The following is a 6,000-nucleotide window of genomic DNA, read 5'->3' as shown; positions in this document are numbered from 1 at the left end:
AAAAATATGGAAAGAAGGGTTTTTTTTTAAAAAAAACAAGTATTTTGAGCTTTTATTATTATATTTTTTTGTACCCCTTATGCACTATTTGTTTGATTCATTTGATTTTTAGCTATTAGCTTTCGTACCTATTTCGGTTAGATCTCTTTTTCCTATTTCATGTTTTGCTATCGACATTTCACGACCCCTTCCTTAAGGGGGCGTTTCATCCGTGAACCAGGGCCGAAAAAGGAAGATTTTCCCGGGGTTGGCGAGCCCCATTTTCCCCCCGGGGGTTTCGGAGTCAAATTATTATGTTAGGGTTTTCGTTCGTTTAGAACCGACGTTGTCTGGTATAAGATGTTTTTTTAAGCGATGGGAACGATTATTATTTTTGGTAAAAGTTTCATATGTTACAAGTTTTATTTGATTTGAGAAAGAAAAAAAGCATATTTGACTTTGAAAATTTCTTTTTTTTAAAGAAAGGCAAAGGCCCCGGATGATTAGGGATTTTTAAAACCGGCCGGGTTTTCCCCTGTGGGGTTTGGTCCATAAACCCCCTACTAAGGTGTGACATTTTAACGGTTTTTACTAAATCACTCTCAAAGAAAACAAGGGACAATATACCAAAGGGGTAAAAAAGATGAATCAAAGAGAAAAATCACGTGTTGTATAATTTGGGATAGGTTATCTACAAGGAATTAAAAATCTTAAAAAAAAGTAAATTTACCCAAAAGAATCAACCAAAATCATTCTCAAATAAAGGCAACCATTTATACTTAAAGGAAAAGGAAGACAATTTTTTCATTTTTTAGGGTTTCAAAAAAGAACCTGCATAGTTATCTTTAATTCCTACTTATAATGGTACACAAATCATCACTAACTGATTTCCCCCAAATGGACTAAAAGGGGTATCCGTGTTTTCAAACAAAAAGAAGGTTTTCCCCAACTTTCCAAACTGATTTAAGAAAAGATTACATAAAATAGGCAAACCATGGACTTACTAACTTCATTTTTAAACTAAATTTTTTTAAAAAGAACCAAATTCTTTGGGGTAACAAAGTTTAATACACAATCACCAAAACTTAATATCTAGGATCCCTTTGACTTATGAACTCAAATTTTAGCGATCAACTGACCCTTAAAAAACATTTTAAAATTAAAATCCCAATAAATAGGGAATACCTTAAAGTTAACAAATTAGCAAAACATGGTTTAAATTAATCAAACAATTCTTTTTTCCCAAAAAATTTCCCAAAATAATGTGAGTTTAAATCAAATAGATTCTCGGAGAAAAAAGAATAATCATATTTGGTTTGTTTAAAAGGTTTAAAGTTCCTAATCTTTTTAAATCATTTAAGTTTAAAAAAACAAATTTCATTGATTGAACTAGCTGTTTAGGTAAGATCTTTAAAAACCCAATTCCCATTTGAGTTTAAACCTTAAAAAAATCACCTTTAGAAATACCATGTTTTTCGGGGTTTTTCAAATCAAACCCCTTCTACAAAATCTAGATTCCCCAAAACAACAAGTTTTTTAGGGTTTAAAGGTTTATCTTAAATCTACCAATTAAAGGGGCTTTAACCTTAAGGTAATCTTTATTAGAATCAAAAACCCAATTTTTTCATTTATCCTCATCTTTTAAATGACAAACACCAAAACCTTAACACAGATGTTAAAGGATCAATCAAGATTATTGTTTCTAGTTTAGAAAAATAGCTTTCTGGTTTGAACAAAAATACATAGGTTTCATAAATTAACTAAATCACAAAGAAACCAGTATAAGCAACATTTATATACTAGAAGATTACTTAGTTATTTTCATGTCTATATATAAGTGATATGAATAAATTAATGTAATCAAATCACTTTTAAACTATAATGAACTTTCATGTGACGTACTACTTCGTACTTCAACAACATGCTAGAAACCAGTTCATGAATATATCATCAAATAGCCCCAAACAACTTAAACTAAAGAGAGAGAGATTCAAAATAATTTTTTAGATTAAGGTCAAATCCTGTCAATTATATATTTAAAGAACACACTATTCTGAACTTAAGCTAAATTAATGAACTATTATACTAATAGCTCATACCCTGATCAAGTATCCTGAAGATCAAAACATAAGAATCATTACACTAAAACCATACTAATGTGCAAATGAACTGCCACAGCAAACTAAAGCACAAATAAAATAACCCAAACAGAAATTTAAACTAAAATAACTAAAAAAAATGTAATCAAATAAGAACAGGGATTACCTTTTGGGGTCGCAGCCTTTGAAGAGAATGAACCTAAGAGCTTTCTCCTCCACACTGAACCGCACACACTTATAATACTTTAAAACTTAAACACAATCCACAAATTAAAGGTTGTTAAGCAATAAGCTAGAAAACCCTAGGTATTCGGATTGTTTTTCAAACAAAGAGATTTTCGGTTGCTTTCTCTTTTTTGTCAAATGCCAAATTGGGGTTCTATTGGTAGAAATAGAACCCCTAAATAAAAAAAATCTCATCCCCACCGATGTGGGATTTGTAAAAAAAAATCTCAATGCTTGTTACATGAAACAACAATCAATGGTTAAAATAAAGTCAAATACCAAATGAAAGGTCGGATTTCACTCTAGATCTGTCGATCCTTCAAAAATACTTTGAACCAATAGATTATGTCTATTCAGATCAACAACAAAATAAAAGTAATTAAAACTACAGCAGTATTTGACCGTTATCGCCCGAAATGGAGAATAAAAATAGTGAAAAGAAATATGAATATTCCTTGCTCCTTAAATTACTCCTCCTAAAATCATACATATCCTCCTCAACTCCACTTGCCACAGCACCATGACCAAAAGTGAGACCTTCTCCTTCATATACTGCTTCTTCTTCTTCATGATTTTGGGGGGCTCCAGTTAACCATTCATTTGCTTCATCAATGTTATTCAAAAAAATTAGATCAATTGTATGACGAGCTTTGTAACAATGTGTCAATGTTCTATTATATTTAACGAACACTAGATCACTGAGTTTCTTTAGCTCAAGCCTATTCCTCCTCTTAGTATGAATCTGCACATAGTTTTAGAAAGTAATTGAGAGGAGTACTTAGGAAAATTGAGATACACTTTAGTTTAGTAATAATTTAATATAGCTTTTCACTTGTTCGTACACGCTCCAATTCCTCTCGCATCCGGATGAGCTACAAGTTAAACTTTGAACTCTAATAGCAAATTCTTTCAAGTTTAGAACTCCATGACCAAATTGCATCCACCAATTAACTGTAGAGGTATTATTTTAGAAGTTAGTAACGTAAAAGTTAAAGCTCTAAAGAGTAAAAACAACTGAAACAACTTGCTCACGTAGTGACAATTTAGTTCTGGCTCTAATAGCTTGAGGTAATCCAAGTATTCCATTTGTTGCCATGTACTTACCAAGCCCCTCCCCTATTTAGTCTTGCAAGACATCATCCGGCACCATCCTCGCAATACATGCATGATATCCTGCCCACACTTTGCTATCTAAAGCCTTCTTCTTGTTTTTTATATAAAAGAACCTGGGGTTCAAAATATGTGTGGCTGCATGCAAAGGTTGATTAAGTTGATCCGTCCACCTTTTATCAATGATTTCAAAACATTTCCCATATTTCCTCTTATCTTTTTCAAATGCCTTTTCAATAGCTTCTTTGACCTTATCCATGGCCTCATAAATGTAGCCCATTGGTGGTTGTTTCTCCCCATTCACCAAACAAAGTACAGTAACCAAAGGATTACTAACTTTAAGTGCTTGAACACAGTCATTCCAAAAATATGAACCAACAATATATCTCGCAACTTCTTTCCCAAGAGCTTCCTTTGCATAGATACTTTCACTCCATTCAGTTGACATGAACAAGGTTCTCAAGTTTTTCTTTTGCAAGTAAAAAATTTGCAAAAGTCATGACAGTTGTTGCGAATCTTGTCTTAGCCGGTTTCACCAAATTTCTTTGGTTTGTGTATCTCCTCATCATGTTCAACAACAATGGCCTCTGACTAATGTAAGAACGTATATTAATAGTCTTAGCAAAAACTGTAGAAAAACAAATTTTCATAGTTATAAGTATAAACAATTAGCCTGAAGGTTAAAAAAGAAAACTAGAACCACTTGTTCACCTGTAGAATATGGGGCTAACTTGAAAATGTCACCAAACATCAAGTTGACACAATAGGCAGCACAAGGAGTCCAAAAAATGTTCGGGAACACTCCCTTCAACATGTCGCCCGCTTTTTTATTCTCACTTGCGTTATCAGTAACAACTTGTACAACATTTTCCTTCCCAATTTTCAATATAGTCTTCTCAAACAAGTTGAACATCTTATTGGAATCGGTAGAAGAGTCACTAGCGTCATAAGATTCAAGAAACACACTCCCTTTAGGAGAATTCACCAAAACATTAATGACCATTTTCCCATTTTTTGTTGTCCATTTATCCATCATTATGGAACATCCATAAGTTTGCCATTACACCTTGTTTCTCTTCTCCACCTCCTTTTTTCAGACAAGGAACTCTTACTTCGTGATAGGTGGGGGGGCTTCATTCCTGGGCCATATTGGCCTACGAACTCAATGAATTCATTAAAACTCTCGGTGTAATTTACACAATTGAAAGCATCATACATCCACCTAGCAAAAGCATCTACAGCACGGTCCTGCATTTTCTTCCTGCAAGAATCTAGAGTAGAAGCTTCACCCCCTTTTCATTTTGAGAGAAATAAAGATTGAGAGGACCTTTCACATTGCTAGCAGTGGATGATCCACTTCCACTAGTTGAAATCTTTCTTTGACATTTTGCGGGAGGCGGCCTCATTGACATATCAACATCATCCTCATCCATTTGAGTATCTTCATCAACAAGATTAACCATAGATGCTCCATAGCTCATTGGATTTTTTAACTCATTTTTTTTCGCAACATACTCTCTCATTTCTTCCTTAACAGAATCCGGAACATTTGGACATATTTTGACAGCTCTATAACCACCAATTAGATGTTTCTTGTGACGATGTATTCCACCGTTATATATAGCTTTACAAAAGATACATTGGACTTTTGTGTTACTGCCCATTGCAACTCCATACGCCCAAGCTGGATCTTTTTTTTTGGCTTGATGCCATTGAATCAAAAAACAGAATTTACTACAATCACAACAAAAAAATAAATTCCAGAACAATCAACAGAGATGAAAAAAACAGAGCAGAACATAGAAAAACTTTAAAAAATAGAGAAAAAATTGAAGAACAGAGACAAAAACAGGGAAGAACAGTGAAAGAAATTACAAAACAGAGATAAAAAATTGCAGCCCAATCGAAGAACTGAAAAAAGATAGAAAAGAAGAAGAGAAAAAGAGCAACCCAATGAAGAATTGAAAAAATAAAAGAAAAGAAGAGAAACTGGCAGTCGTAGCAGCAGGTCAAAGAGAGAAAATAAGAAGAGGAAGAGAAGAGAAGAGAAGGAAGAGAAGCAGAGAAGAAAAAACTAACCTTGAGACTTGAAAGAGGCGTAAACAGATGAGGAGAAGCAGTCGTAAGAGTCCAAACAGAAGCGAGAAGAGTGTTTTAAGTTAAAACACTTTAAAAAATTATTTAAAAAACCCTAGGTGCTGAAGTGCCCTTCCCCACTTTCCTCGCTTCACGCTTCTGTGGCTAAAGCGCGCGCTTATTTACCAATGCCTTGCTTCAGAGTAGAAAAGCACAAGGGTTGAGCTGCACCTCGCTTCTCGCTTTAAGCGCAAAAGCGCTCGCTTTTCACAACCTTGAGCTCAACCCATGATCTTCAAGCCCAAGGCCCACTAAAATTACTTGGAGATCAAAATAACCCAAGTTCCAGCTCAGACCTATATAAAGGGATCACACATCCCCTTTTAAAGACATTTTGAAAGCTGCATAACATCTTGACTAGAGGCAAAGGAGAGCAACGACATCTACATGAGCCTTCTCCAAAGGTCTTCAATAAGAAAGAGAGTTCGAGAGACGTCTTCCTTCAAGAACA

General features: G+C 34.3%; 1 long non-coding RNA gene across 1 annotated transcript in view; it reads right to left on the bottom strand.

Moving 5' to 3' along the window:
• LOC132050386 (uncharacterized) overlaps nucleotides 1-5,787 on the bottom strand; it is a 15,365-nt gene extending 9,578 nt beyond the window's left edge. Inside the window, exons 1-2 of the long non-coding RNA XR_009413400.1 lie at nucleotides 3,336-5,787; nucleotides 2,245-3,254 (exon numbers count right to left, since the gene is read on the bottom strand). This is a non-coding gene — a long non-coding RNA (uncharacterized LOC132050386). The remainder of the gene's footprint in view (nucleotides 1-2,244; nucleotides 3,255-3,335) is intronic.
• Nucleotides 5,788-6,000: the final 213 nt, after the last annotated feature.

Source organism: Lycium ferocissimum, chromosome 3, assembly GCF_029784015.1.
Source record: "Lycium ferocissimum isolate CSIRO_LF1 chromosome 3, AGI_CSIRO_Lferr_CH_V1, whole genome shotgun sequence".
Classification (NCBI taxonomy): Eukaryota; Viridiplantae; Streptophyta; class Magnoliopsida; order Solanales; family Solanaceae; genus Lycium; species Lycium ferocissimum.
The sequence above is the reverse complement of the archived record's forward strand: the minus strand, read 5'-3'. Positions and strand labels throughout refer to the sequence as shown.